This window comes from Dreissena polymorpha, chromosome 4, assembly GCF_020536995.1.
Source record: "Dreissena polymorpha isolate Duluth1 chromosome 4, UMN_Dpol_1.0, whole genome shotgun sequence".
NCBI classification, from domain to species: Eukaryota; Metazoa; Mollusca; class Bivalvia; order Myida; family Dreissenidae; genus Dreissena; species Dreissena polymorpha.
In genome coordinates this window covers 101,594,357-101,610,683 of record NC_068358.1, presented here as the reverse complement: position 1 = coordinate 101,610,683, position 16,327 = coordinate 101,594,357, and the positions used below count along the sequence as shown (strand labels likewise).

At 35.2% G+C, this 16,327-nt stretch overlaps 2 long non-coding RNA genes across 2 annotated transcripts; one reads left to right on the top strand and one right to left on the bottom strand.

The window, feature by feature from the left end:
* Positions 1-2,254: 2,254 nt before the first annotated feature.
* Positions 2,255-4,003, bottom strand: LOC127876709 (uncharacterized). Its single transcript, XR_008048039.1, has 2 exons — positions 3,535-4,003; positions 2,255-3,389 (listed from the first exon to the last, which is right to left on the bottom strand). It is a non-coding gene; the product is annotated as an uncharacterized LOC127876709 (long non-coding RNA).
* Positions 4,004-5,202: 1,199 nt separating this feature from the next.
* LOC127876710 (uncharacterized) lies at positions 5,203-8,167 on the top strand. The gene is made up of 2 exons (XR_008048040.1): positions 5,203-6,887; positions 7,033-8,167. It is a non-coding gene; the product is annotated as an uncharacterized LOC127876710 (long non-coding RNA).
* Positions 8,168-16,327: the final 8,160 nt, after the last annotated feature.

The window sequence follows — 16,327 nt, the reverse complement described above, 5'->3', positions numbered from 1 at the left end:
AGACCAAATTTATTTAGTGATACACCAACTTGTTGTACAAGATTAATACTAGTATATAAAGCAGTGTAAATGCTCTGCTACAGCTACATTGTGAAACCTTTAAATTGACAATAGGGTGCAGTTATAATGACTTAAGTTACATTCAAAATGACTGGTCATTGCAGAGCAGATTATGCAACTGGAGATAGGACCTTATCACCTGACATATTTTATGACAGCATTGATTGGGCAATGAAACAGTTGCACTACATTGTTTATTCCAGTTTCAAATAATGGCTTTTACATTATTGATGACTTTGCAGGAGTGTAATAATGCCGTTTAATAATTTTAATACTTCGCTTTAACACCTTGAAGTTACCTCACTAGCTATGGCATCATTAGACAAGAATTGTGTTTGTCCGAAACACAATGCCCACTATTGCGCAGCTTTGAAATAAAATTTCAATATATCATTTGGCAGGTTTAGAAATTATCTCCCTTTTAAAGCTTATTACTTCCCTTGGGTTGTATTTTTTAACTTTTGACCTTGAAGGATGACCTTCACCTTTCACCACTCAAAATGTGCAGCTTCATGAGATACACATGCATGCCAAATATCAAGTTGCTATCTTCAATATTGCAAAAGTTATGGCCCATATTAAAGTTTTCGGACGGACACACACACACAGACAGACAGACAAACGGACTGACAGTACAACTGCAATATGCCACCCTACCGGGAGCATAAAAATGTATCAGGGCATTTAGGCTCTGTGCATTTATCTTTAATTACTAAACATGATGTACCTATGATATCAATAGAACATCATATCCGTTGTCATGTAATACAGAATTTATTACATTATATTTGTAAATGATGAAAACTCGGCAAAGCATCAGTTTTATCTTTTTTCCAATAACTTGTGTAATAAATTCCATATTACATAACCACTCATACAATACATGTATCTCTATATCTCTACATTCCAAACAGCAATATCATGTAAACATGCATAAGGTTTGGTCTAATTGTTGTCAATGGAAACAAAATAAAACTGGAATAAACAATGGGTTCCCTCAGCTTTTGCATCACTGGGAACTGTGTAAGGTAGTGAAGTCTGCAGTGTACAAATGCTAAGGAAGTAAACAAGGCACTATTGTTACTTCAAAAAAAAACTTGTCAATAATTTTAAAAGTTACATAAGAAATAAATATTTATGCTCCTGAAGAGGTGCTAGCAGACAGTCAGCATGGGTTGTCAGGTCTCATCTAGATGAATGCACATTAACAGGGATACAGTCATGCCATAGATTCATTCATCCTGCAAGTTTACTAAATAAACTCTTTAAAAAAAAATATTCTCCATTGAAAATGAAAAAGTAGGAATAGTAGGAAGATTTGGTAAAAAAATAGGAAAAAGTAGGATCCTGATGAAAAAGTAGGAAAAAGTAGGAAAAAGTATGACCGCTTGACAGCCTGCGTATTTAATTGACATCACTTTCAGACTAGGCCTTTTGTCGGAAATAACTCACAGATTATGTGACTTTGACGTAAATCTCTTACGATCTATGCGTCTTTGATGTGCATTACTGACATACTCTTGGACGGACATCACGAACAGTCCATTCGTCTTGACATACATCACTTGCATGCTGCCTCTTTGATGGACTTTCCGTAAAGACTGTGTCTTTAACGTATACAAACTTACGTCATTGAGGGACAAAATTACAGTCGATGCGTCGTCGACAAACATTACCGGTACTTACAAGCTATGCGTATTTCATGGACATCGCTTATAGATTATGCAACATTTGTTGATATCACTTTATGACTGAGCATTTAATGCATTTCACTTTGCGTTTTTGACAGAAATATTTTACAGACTTTACAACCTTTACTCACATCACTTAAACCTTAATGTGTTTTTGGCAGACATTTCCACAGACAATGCCTATTTGACGACAATGACATTTAAGACTATGAGCTTTTGACGAACATGATTCCTGGGCGTTCTTTACGGAAATAAGTTACAGACTTTTGGTTGTTGCCTGGCATCAGTTACAGACTACTTCTGTTTTACTAGATATATCACGTACAGACAATGCCTCGTGGATTGGGATAAATTATAGACTTTGAGATTACTGAAATGTTGTGTATTTTTCTTTCAGCATGGAAAATAAATTCCCCGAAGTCAGTGTTAGATGGGTTTATCTACACATTGTATACATACAAAGTGTGCCGTATTTAATTTTCACATGTTTAAAGGTTAAGACGTTCAATGATATAAAATATATTTCATGAACACACTTTCAAATCCCCATCATTATTTTTTACAATAAGTGCATGGGTTTAGTCGTCGTCAAGCATTGATTTTTATAAATCAAAATAAAGAAAACAAATAAGAACAAGAGGGCCATGATGGCATTGAATCGCTCACCTGACTAACCTTGCTACATCAACTTAAATTCTCTCAGACCCATCTACAATCCCAAGCCAGATTTTATTAATTAATACATTCTGACAAAATTTCATTAAGAAGTGATGAATACTGTGACCTCTTTCATCTACACAAGGTTTTACAAGAATTGGCCCGGTGACCCCAGATGACCCATATACCATCCAAAATCAGATCTTATCAAGATAAACATTCTGACCATATTTCATTAAGATCAGATGAAAACTATGACCTCTATTGTCTACACAAGGATTTTCTATGATTTGACCTAGTGACCTAGATTTTGACCCCAGATTACCCAAATACAATCCCAACCCAGATTTCATCAAGATTAACATTCTGGCAAAATTTTATTAAGTTTGGATGAAAAATGTGACCTCTATTGTCTACACAAGGTTTTTCTATTATTTGACCTATTGTCCTACTTTTTGACCCCAGATGACCCAAATACAATCCCAACCCAGATTTCATCAAGATAAACATTCTGACCAAATTTCATAAAGATTGGATGAAAACTGTGACCTCTATTGTCTACACAAGGTTTTTCTATTATTTGACCTAGTGACTCAGTTTTTTACCCCATATGACCCAAATACAATCCCAACCCAGATTTCATCAAGATAAACATTCTGACCAAATTTCATCAAGATTGGATGCAAAATGTGACCTTTATTGTCTACACAATGTATTTCTATTTGACCTAGTGACCTAGTTTTTGACCACAGATGACCCAAATACAATCCAAACCCAGATTTCATCAAGATAAACATTCTGACCAAATTTCATAAAGATTGGATGAAAACTGTGACCTCTATTGTCTACACACGGTTTTTCTATTATTTGACCTAGTGACCTAGATTTTGACCCCAGATGACCCAAATACAATCCCAACCCAGATTTCATCAAGATAAACATTCTGACCAAATTTCATAAAGATTGGATGAAAACTGTGACCTCTATTGTCTACACACGGTTTTTCTATTATTTGACCTAGTGACCTAGTTTTTGACCCCAGATGACCCAAATACAATCCCAACCCAGATTTCATCAAGATAAACATTCTGACTAAATTTCATAAAGATTGGATGAAAACTGTGACCTCTACTGTCTACACAAACAAATTGTTGACGGATGCTGGACATCACACCTCACATAAGCTCACCATGTCACTTTGTGACAGGTGAGCTAATAAAAAACGAGTCATTGTTTACATACGAACTGTGCCTCATGCGAACATGGGTCTTATGACATAGATGCCAGTGTAGCTCCAGCCAAGCCTTATAAGATCACAAAACCTTACATAGATTTAAAACAGACAGCATAGCTTTTGAGACTGGTCTGAGCATACTCTGGTTTCATATGGCATAAGACCCATTTTCCTATGACGAAGCTTATAAATAAAAAATTATATATATTTTTTTAAACCGATGTATAAAGTTAAATATCCCTAAACGTAAGATCAAAGAATATTTCATTTACTTAAATTTTCATGTGGCATTAAGTTAATTCATGATGACTGGATATGCGCCAGATATTAAAACACCACTCAGAAAAAACAATACAATTTGATTAGATAAATTTTATTCTGTGACATCTAACTAACTAGAAAAACTTTGTAAAACGTTAATAAATATACGAATGTTATTTGTAAAATATCTTTTAATCACATGGAAATGACTGTCTTTTAGAAGCTATAATTACATTGTTGTAATTGTTCTATCACAGATAAAATAATAAAAGCAACCACTGTAAAATTGTCTTACACTTTGTGAATGGACTCTACAAGGATTTCAAAAATATATGTGAACATAATAAAACATTAGTTTTCTTTTAACTGGAATTACATTATTGACACTAATCTCAACAACAATGTGTAAAAATATTTACTGAAAACGTTATTAAATAGAAATGTGTGTGAATAAATAAGAAAATGTATAAAAATAAATACTACAATACAACGCCTTTGCTGCCTAACAAACAGTAATACATTTGATGCACTTCTAAAATGCTGCCAATATTACCCAAGCAATTCCTTGTCTCTTTTTGAAACGCTCTTACATTTTCAAAATGTAACCTCTTTCAAACAATATACCTGAAGACATGGAATGGTTGTATGTACCGTGCTGTCAATTAAAACAAAAAACAAACTATTAATTTAAAATTAATATAAAGCTCAAAACTAAAAACATCATTTAAGTAATCATCTTTGGTCTTATTTTGATTAAAAAGAATGAAACTCATAACTATATATATTAAATTCAGATTTAGTTTTACAGATAGCAATAGGCAGAATGGACACATTATAAACAAGTATCACAGCAATTTCCCTCAATACCATATGTACAAACACACAGGGTGCAACTGAGCTTAACACAGGACGGAATGCTTTCTTCAATATCACAAATTAACACCAGTACACATTTAACAGCTTTGTTAATCAAATATAAACTTCAACATAAAAAGTAAAAAGAAAATACAAGCAATGTATATCTATCATCTGTTGTAGTTAAAAAGCTAAACAATCTAAAAACAATACTCAGTTTAGAAAACAAAGATATTTGGCCCATTTTAGAAATTTTTTAAAACTTAATGTTAAAGCAGTTGTAATAGTTATTTAGGAATAGCACTATAAACCCATCTACTTTAATCCCTGCCCGCCGAGGACTGGGGGAGCGGCTGCGGCGCGTTGGGCTCACAGAGCGCGAGCGGGAACGGGACCGGGGCCCAGGGCTCACTGACCGTGAACGGGTCGGGCTGCGACTGGAAAAGTCGCAATATTTATTGATGGTTTGTTGGAAACCTTCTATGAAAGTTACATTAATTGTGGGATTAAAGTAGATGGGTTTATAGTGCTATTCCTAAATAACTATTACAACTGCTTTAACATTAAGTTTTAAAAAATAAACATAAGAATTTTAAATTATTATCTTGTCTTTGTTTACTTTCAGATATATTTGGAACTTTTGTATCAGTGAATTTCTAAAATGGGCCAAATATCTTTGTTTTCTAAACTGAGTATTGTTTTTAGATTGTTTAGCTTTTTAACTACAACAGATGATAGATATACATTGCTTGTATTTTCTTTTTACTTTTTATGTTGAAGTTTATATTTGATTAACAAAGCTGTTAAATGTGTACTGGTGTTAATTTGTGATATTGAAGAAAGCATTCCGTCCTGTGTTAAGCTCAGTTGCACCCTGTGTGTTTGTACATATGGTATTGAGGGAAATTGCTGTGATACTTGTTTATAATGTGTCCATTCTGCCTATTGCTATCTGTAAAACTAAATCTGAATTTAATATATATAGTTATGAGTTTCATTCTTTTTAATCAAAATAAGACCAAAGATGATTACTTAAATGATGTTTTTAGTTTTGAGCTTTATATTAATTTTAAATTAATAGTTTGTTTTTTGTTTTAATTGACAGCACGGTACATACAACCATTCCATGTCTTCAGGTATATTGTTTGAAAGAGGTTACATTTTGAAAATGTAAGAGCGTTTCAAAAAGAGACAAGGAATTGCTTGGGTAATATTGGCAGCATTTTAGAAGTGCATCAAATGTATTACTGTTTGTTAGGCAGCAAAGGCGTTGTATTGTAGTATTTATTTTTATACATTTTCTTATTTATTCACACACATTTCTATTTAATAACGTTTTCAGTAAATATTTTTACACATTGTTGTTGAGATTAGTGTCAATAATGTAATTCCAGTTAAAAGAAAACTAATGTTTTATTATGTTCACATATATTTTTGAAATCCTTGTAGAGTCCATTCACAAAGTGTAAGACAATTTTACAGTGGTTGCTTTTATTATTTTATCTGTGATAGAACAATTACAACAATGTAATTATAGCTTCTAAAAGACAGTCATTTCCATGTGATTAAAAGATATTTTACAAATAACATTCGTATATTTATTTACGTTTTACAAAGTTTTTCTAGTTAGTTAGATGTCACAGAATAAAATTTATCTAATCAAATTGTATTGTTTTTTCTGAGTGGTGTTTTAATATCTGGCGCATATCCAGTCATCATGAATTAACTTAATGCCACATGAAAATTTAAGTAAATGAAATATTCTTTGATCTTACGTTTAGGGATATTTAACTTTATACATCGGTTTAAAAAAATATATATAATTTTTTATTTATAAGCTTCGTCATAGGAAAATGGGTCTTATGCCATATGAAACCAGAGTATGCTCAGACCAGTCTCAAAAGCTATGCTGTCTGTTTTAAATCTATGTAAGGTTTTGTGATCTTATAAGGCTTGGCTGGAGCTACACTGGCATCTATGTCATAAGACCCATGTTCGCATGAGGCACAGTTCGTATGTAAACAATGACTCGTTTTTTATTAGCTCACCTGTCACAAAGTGACATGGTGAGCTTATGTGAGGTGTGATGTCCAGCATCCGTCAACAATTTGTTTGTGTAGACAGTAGAGGTCACAGTTTTCATCCAATCTTTATGAAATTTAGTCAGAATGTTTATCTTGATGAAATCTGGGTTGGGATTGTATTTGGGTCATCTGGGGTCAAAAACTAGGTCACTAGGTCAAATAATAGAAAAACCGTGTGTAGACAATAGAGGTCACAGTTTTCATCCAATCTTTATGAAATTTGGTCAGAATGTTTATCTTGATGAAATCTGGGTTGGGATTGTATTTGGGTCATCTGGGGTCGAAATCTAGGTCACTAGGTCAAATAATAGAAAAACCGTGTGTAGACAATAGAGGTCACAGTTTTCATCCAATCTTTATGAAATTTGGTCAGAATGTTTATCTTGATGAAATCTGGGTTTGGATTGTATTTGGGTCATCTGTGGTCAAAAACTAGGTCACTAGGTCAAATAGAAATACATTGTGTAGACAATAAAGGTCACATTTTGCATCCAATCTTGATGAAATTTGGTCAGAATGTTTATCTTGATGAAATCTGGGTTGGGATTGTATTTGGGTCATATGGGGTAAAAAACTGAGTCACTAGGTCAAATAATAGAAAAACCTTGTGTAGACAATAGAGGTCACAGTTTTCATCCAATCTTTATGAAATTTGGTCAGAATGTTTATCTTGATGAAATCTGGGTTGGGATTGTATTTGGGTCATCTGGGGTCAAAAAGTAGGACAATAGGTCAAATAATAGAAAAACCTTGTGTAGACAATAGAGGTCACATTTTTCATCCAAACTTAATAAAATTTTGCCAGAATGTTAATCTTGATGAAATCTGGGTTGGGATTGTATTTGGGTAATCTGGGGTCAAAATCTAGGTCACTAGGTCAAATCATAGAAAATCCTTGTGTAGACAATAGAGGTCATAGTTTTCATCTGATCTTAATGAAATATGGTCAGAATGTTTATCTTGATAAGATCTGATTTTGGATGGTATATGGGTCATCTGGGGTCACCGGGCCAATTCTTGTAAAACCTTGTGTAGATGAAAGAGGTCACAGTATTCATCACTTCTTAATGAAATTTTGTCAGAATGTATTAATTAATAAAATCTGGCTTGGGATTGTAGATGGGTCTGAGAGAATTTAAGTTGATGTAGCAAGGTTAGTCAGGTGAGCGATTCAATGCCATCATGGCCCTCTTGTTCTTATTTGTTTTCTTTATTTTGATTTATAAAAATCAATGCTTGACGACGACTAAACCCATGCACTTATTGTAAAAAATAATGATGGGGATTTGAAAGTGTGTTCATGAAATATATTTTATATCATTGAACGTCTTAACCTTTAAACATGTGAAAATTAAATACGGCACACTTTGTATGTATACAATGTGTAGATAAACCAATCTAACACTGACTTCGGGGAATTTATTTTCCATGCTGAAAGAAAAATACACAACATTTCAGTAATCTCAAAGTCTATAATTTATCCCAATCCACGAGGCATTGTCTGTACGTGATATATCTAGTAAAACAGAAGTAGTCTGTAACTGATGCCAGGCAACAACCAAAAGTCTGTAACTTATTTCCGTAAAGAACGCCCAGGAATCATGTTCGTCAAAAGCTCATAGTCTTAAATGTCATTGTCGTCAAATAGGCATTGTCTGTGGAAATGTCTGCCAAAAACACATTAAGGTTTAAGTGATGTGAGTAAAGGTTGTAAAGTCTGTAAAATATTTCTGTCAAAAACGCAAAGTGAAATGCATTAAATGCTCAGTCATAAAGTGATATCAACAAATGTTGCATAATCTATAAGCGATGTCCATGAAATACGCATAGCTTGTAAGTACCGGTAATGTTTGTCGACGACGCATCGACTGTAATTTTGTCCCTCAATGACGTAAGTTTGTATACGTTAAAGACACAGTCTTTACGGAAAGTCCATCAAAGAGGCAGCATGCAAGTGATGTATGTCAAGACGAATGGACTGTTCGTGATGTCCGTCCAAGAGTATGTCAGTAATGCACATCAAAGACGCATAGATCGTAAGAGATTTACGTCAAAGTCACATAATCTGTGAGTTATTTCCGACAAAAGGCCTAGTCTGAAAGTGATGTCAATTAAATACGCAGGCTGTCAAGCGGTCATACTTTTTCCTACTTTTTCCTACTTTTTCATCAGGATCCTACTTTTTCCTATTTTTTTACCAAATCTTCCTACTATTCCTACTTTTTCATTTTCAATGGAGAATATTTTTTTTTAAAGAGTTTATTTAGTAAACTTGCAGGATGAATGAATCTATGGCATGACTGTATCCCTGTTAATGTGCATTCATCTAGATGAGACCTGACAACCCATGCTGACTGTCTGCTAGCACCTCTTCAGGAGCATAAATATTTATTTCTTATGTAACTTTTAAAATTATTGACAAGTTTTTTTTTGAAGTAACAATAGTGCCTTGTTTACTTCCTTAGCATTTGTACACTGCAGACTTCACTACCTTACACAGTTCCCAGTGATGCAAAAGCTGAGGGAACCCATTGTTTATTCCAGTTTTATTTTGTTTCCATTGACAACAATTAGACCAAACCTTATGCATGTTTACATGATATTGCTGTTTGGAATGTAGAGATATAGAGATACATGTATTGTATGAGTGGTTATGTAATATGGAATTTATTACACAAGTTATTGGAAAAAAGATAAAACTGATGCTTTGCCGAGTTTTCATCATTTACAAATATAATGTAATAAATTCTGTATTACATGACAACGGATATGATGTTCTATTGATATCATAGGTACATCATGTTTAGTAATTAAAGATAAATGCACAGAGCCTAAATGCCCTGATACATTTTTATGCTCCCGGTAGGGTGGCATATTGCAGTTGTACTGTCAGTCCGTTTGTCTGTCTGTCTGTGTGTGTGTGTCCGTCCGAAAACTTTAATATGGGCCATAACTTTTGCAATATTGAAGATAGCAACTTGATATTTGGCATGCATGTGTATCTCATGAAGCTGCACATTTTGAGTGGTGAAAGGTGAAGGTCATCCTTCAAGGTCAAAAGTTAAAAAATACAACCCAAGGGAAGTAATAAGCTTTAAAAGGGAGATAATTTCTAAACCTGCCAAATGATATATTGAAATTTTATTTCAAAGCTGCGCAATAGTGGGCATTGTGTTTCGGACAAACACAATTCTTGTCTAATGATGCCATAGCTAGTGAGGTAACTTCAAGGTGTTAAAGCGAAGTATTAAAATTATTAAACGGCATTATTACACTCCTGCAAAGTCATCAATAATGTAAAAGCCATAATTTGAAACTGGAATAAACAATGTAGTGCAACTGTTTCATTGCCCAATCAATGCTGTCATAAAATATGTCAGGTGATAAGGTCCTATCTCCAGTTGCATAATCTGCTCTGCAATGACCAGTCATTTTGAATGTAACTTAAGTCATTATAACTGCACCCTATTGTCAATTTAAAGGTTTCACAATGTAGCTGTAGCAGAGCATTTACACTGCTTTATATACTAGTATTAATCTTGTACAACAAGTTGGTGTATCACTAAATAAATTTGGTCTTCTGCTTAAGGATATAACATGCACAATATAATTACCATTTTTATATCCATACACAGAAGACCTCTAACCACTTATTTGATGATACACCAAAATGAACAGCATCTAATTACATGTATACTTCTTTATCAGGGTAGCTTTGCTTGAAACTTAATTATCATAGATACACTATAAGTGCTAAAATTCCTAGTGGGAAAACAAAGTTTAACCCTTCATGGATGGAGAAGTTGGACAACAGTGGAAAAACACTGGGATCATGGTGCAAGAGAGATACCGGCAATGAGTTTGCAAGATATTGTACTGTCTGAATGAAGTCCATCTTGTAGTAATTCTGGTGCTAATCAACTTATAAGTCATGCAGATGGATAAAAACACAAGGAAAACATGAAATACATGCATGATAATTCACAAAAGCGTTTGTTTGGAAGTGCCCAAAAGCCAAGCAGCTCTCAGGGTTGTGGGGATAAATCTATCTGTATGCAAGTACATCCATCACACAAGGAACAGGTACAAAAGGCTGAAATCTTCTGGGCCCTTAAGGTAGCTTCAAGTGGGTATCCATACAGAACATGTGATGGCACTCCTGCTCTGTTTCAAGCTATGTTTCCTGGACCTGTGTCTAAAAAATAAGTATTATGTATTCCTACTTTTGAGGGAAAAGTTCCTACTTTTTCCTACTTTTTTCCTACTTTTCTTGCAAAAGTAGTTCCTATTTTTTCCTACTTTTTGAAAAAAGGTCACTTGACAGCCTGAATACGCAAAGTCTGTAAGGGATGTAAGTTAAGGGCACACAGTTTTAAGTCATATCTGTCAAAGACACATAATCTGTCCGTGATGGACGTCAAAGACGCATAGTCTGTCAGTGATGTACGTCAAAGACGCATAGTCTGTCAGTGATGTACGTCAAATACGCCTAGTCTGCCAGTGATGGACGTCAAATACGCGCATAGTCTTTAAGCGATGTCCATGACGCATTCGGTAAATGATCGCCAGTAATCAGATAGTTTAAGTAAATATCGTTTATAATGAATATATTCTGTAAATGATTTCCGGCCATGACATGTATTGGCAATAGGTGATCAACGCATATCAGTCGAGTACGGTAAGTCTGTAATTAGTAACATATTGATACACACACACTAATCTGTAGTGTGTAGGTACAAACAAAGCGTACATGTTTAACATACGTTCAATTACGTATATTTTGTCAACCGTTATTAACTTACTTTTGACACATACCATTGGTGAATTAAATTTTAAATCATTGTTTGTAGCTATGGATTAGAGATGGTGTATTTTTTTAAGTCATGGAGTTACAGATGATACCAATAAGCCGCGTTCAGGAAAACACGGGGTTAAATGCATGTGCGTAAAGTGTCGCTCCATAGTATTTTTGCAGTCCGCACAGGCTTATCAGGAATGACACTTTCCACCGAAATGGATTTTCGCTGAGAGGAGGTTTCTTTTAAACGAAAAAATACATCCCACAAAAGTTTTTGTCTGCGGACTGCGCGGGCTTATTTGCACAGGCTTCTTTGAAACGACATTTTCACACATGCGTTAAGCCCCGTTTTCCAGAACGAGCCTTAATTAATGACATTATAATGAACATTTGCTCATCTTTCCATGATGCACACAACGCAAGTTGATCGTGGGTAGCCCATTAGTTGTGAAACTCCTAAGCATACAATCCATCAAAGAGAAGCAATCAATAAAGGACAGACAGAGGTAAATAGCCGGGTTGTTCAACTTGATTGTTATTACTAGCCGCTATATGCATAATTTGGTGCGATATACCTAAACATAAATTTTATCCTGCATAGATCATGTTATGACAAATCTTAAAACAATGATAACAATACACTTTCCGGAAACATATACATATCCATATCTGAGTAGGCAATTGTATATGTTAAGACATGTATTAAAGGGGCCTTTTCACAGATTTTGGCATGTATTGAAGCTTGTCATTAAATGCTTTATATTGATAAATTTAAATATTTGACCTAAAAATCTCCAGTAAAAAAAAAAGAATGCAATTTAAAAAAGGAAAAAAGTTACCCTCAACTGGGCTCGAACCACTGACACCTGGAGTCCTGGAGTAAAAAGTCTACTGCCTAGACCACTCGACCATCCGTGCTCATACTGTGGGCGGGTGTATTTTTTACTTATATGAGGAATCCTCGTAGTTTCCCAAAATAAAACAACAACAACAGAACTTTCCAAATTATTCAATCGTTTCGCGTTGCAACGCTTTATAATCTTCAGGTTTTCAAATCATCAAAATATGCATATAAAGGATATTTTAGAGCATGGTAAATGTTCAGTATTACTATTTCCTCACAAATATCATAACTAACACGAACATTTGCGAATCTGAAACAACTTTTTTTAATTTTGTCAATTTTCCAAAACGTGAAAAGGCCCCTTTAAAATTTCAAAAAAAATACGTGTGCTCTCTAAAATAACACTATGAACCATCATGATATAGGTCATTATATTTATTGTCGTTTGGGAACAAACTGTACTTGGCAACAGTCAGACATTCTCACCAGCAATAATCGTGTGTATGTTCCCAAGCAAAGCGGTCTATATGGTTTGTGTTTCCCTATCAGTGGTCAATATGATTGTGATTACATTCAAAGGACGAAATATGATCATATTCCCAAACAAAGTTGCCAATATGATTATGTTCCCAAGCAAATAACCAATATGGAAGCAAACAAGCTAATAATGTTTATTTTCCCAACAGATGCCAATATATTTGGTCTTTCAAGCAAAGACACCAATATTAAATCAAAGAGTCGAATATGGTATATATTCCCAACTATAAACCAATATCATAATGTTATCAAGCAAATTTCCTGAACTAGAGGTCAATGGGGTTTACGTACCCAAATAGAGCCAAATATGGAGTGTACCGGTATTCTCAAACAGAGCCAAATATGGGGTGTACCGGTACTCTCAAACAGAGGACAATATGGAGTGTACAGGTACTCTCAAACATTGCCAAATATGGAGTGTACCGGTACTCTCAAACAGAGGCCAATATGGAGTGTACCGGTATTCTCAAACAGAGGCCAATATGGAGTGTACCGGTCTTCTCAAACAGAGCCAAATATGGAGTGCACCGGTATTCTCAAACAGAGGCCAATATGGAGTGTACCGGTATTCTCAAACAGAGGCCAATATGGAGTGTACCAGTATTCTCAAACAGAGGCCAATATGGAGTGCACCGGTATTCTCAAACAGAGGCCAATATGGAGTGTACCGTTACTCTCAACAGAGGTCAACGTGGAGTGTAGCGGCTCTCTCAAACAGAGCCAAATGTGGAGTGTACCGGTACTCTCAAACAGAGGCAAATATGGAGTGTACCGGTACTCTCAAACCGGTACTCTCAAACAGAGCCAAATATGGAATGTACCGGTACTCTCAAACAGAGCCAAATATGGAGTGTACCGGCACTCTCAAACAGAGACAAATATGGAGTGTACCGGTACTCTCAAACAGAGGCCAATATGGAGTGTACCGGCACTCTCAAACAGAGCCAAATATGGAGTGTACCGGTACTCTCAAACAGAGGCCAATATGGAGTGTACCGGTACTCTCAAAAAGAGGCCAATATGGAGTGTACCGGTATTCTCAAACAGAGCCAAATATGGAGTGTACCGGCACTCTCAAACAGAGCCAAATATGGAGTGTACCGGTACTCTCAAAAAGACGCCAATATGGAATGTACCGGTATTCTCAAACAGAGCCAAATATGGAGTGTACCGGTATTCTCAAACAGAGGCCAATATGGAGTGTACCGGTACTCTCACACAGTGGCCAATATGGAGTGTAGCGGCTCTCTCAAACAGAGCCAATTGTGGAGTGTACCGGTACTCTCAAACAGAGGCCAATATGGAGTGTACCGGTACTCCTAAACAGAGCCAAATATGGAGTGTACCGGCACTCTCAAACAGAGCCAAATATGGAGTGTACCAGCACTCTCAAACAGAGACAAATATGGCGTGTACCGGTTCTCTCAAACAGAGGCCAATATGGAGTGTACCGGCACTCTCAAACAGTTACATAAGAAATAAATATTTATGCTCCTGAAGAGGTGCTAGCAGACAGTCAGCATGGGTTGTCAGGTCTCATCTAGATGAATGCACATTAACAGGGATACAGTCATGCCATAGATTCATTCATCCTGCAAGTTTACTAAATAAACTCTTTAAAAAAAAATATTCTCCATTGAAAATGAAAAAGTAGGAATAGTAGGAAGATTTGGTAAAAAAATAGGAAAAAGTAGGATCCTGATGAAAAAGTAGGAAAAAGTAGGAAAAAGTATGACCGCTTGACAGCCTGCGTATTTAATTGACATCACTTTCAGACTAGGCCTTTTGTCGGAAATAACTCACAGATTATGTGACTTTGACGTAAATCTCTTACGATCTATGCGTCTTTGATGTGCATTACTGACATACTCTTGGACGGACATCACGAACAGTCCATTCGTCTTGACATACATCACTTGCATGCTGCCCCTTTGATGGACTTTCCGTAAAGACTGTGTCTTTAACGTATACAAACTTACGTCATTGAGGGACAAAATTACAGTCGATGCGTCGTCGACAAACATTACCGGTACTTACAAGCTATGCGTATTTCATTGACATCGCTTATAGATTATGCAACATTTGTTGATATCACTTTATGACTGAGCATTTAATGCATTTCACTTTGCGTTTTTGACAGAAATATTTTACAGACTTTACAACCTTTACTCACATCACTTAAACCTTAATGTGTTTTTGGCAGACATTTCCACAGACAATGCCTATTTGACGACAATGACATTTAAGACTATGAGCTTTTGACGAACATGATTCCTGGGCGTTCTTTACGGAAATAAGTTACAGACTTTTGGTTGTTGCCTGGCATCAGTTACAGACTACTTCTGTTTTACTAGATATATCACGTACAGACAATGCCTCGTGGATTGGGATAAATTATAGACTTTGAGATTACTGAAATGTTGTGTATTTTTCTTTCAGCATGGAAAATAAATTCCCCGAAGTCAGTGTTAGATGGGTTTATCTACACATTGTATACATACAAAGTGTGCCGTATTTAATTTTCACATGTTTAAAGGTTAAGACGTTCAATGATATAAAATATATTTCATGAACACACTTTCAAATCCCCATCATTATTTTTTACAATAAGTGCATGGGTTTAGTCGTCGTCAAGCATTGATTTTTATAAATCAAAATAAAGAAAACAAATAAGAACAAGAGGGCCATGATGGCATTGAATCACTCACCTGACTAACCTTGCTACATCAACTTAAATTCTCTCAGACCCATCTACAATCCCAAGCCAGATTTTATTAATTAATACATTCTGACAAAATTTCATTAAGAAGTGATGAATACTGTGACCTCTTTCATCTACACAAGGTTTTACAAGAATTGGCCCGGTGACCCCAGATGACCCATATACCATCCAAAATCAGATCTTATCAAGATAAACATTCTGACCATATTTCATTAAGATCAGATGAAAACTATGACCTCTATTGTCTACACAAGGATTTTCTATGATTTGACCTAGTGACCTAGATTTTGACCCCAGATTACCCAAATACAATCCCAACCCAGATTTCATCAAGATTAACATTCTGGCAAAATTTTATTAAGTTTGGATGAAAAATGTGACCTCTATTGTCTACACAAGGTTTTTTTTATTATTTGACCTATTGTCCTACTTTTTGACCCCAGATGACCCAAATACAATCCCAACCCAGATTTCATCAAGATAAACATTCTGACCAAATTTCATAAAGATTGGATGAAAACTGTGACCTCTATTGTCTACACAAGGTTTTTCTATTATTTGACCTAGTGACTCAGTTTTTTACC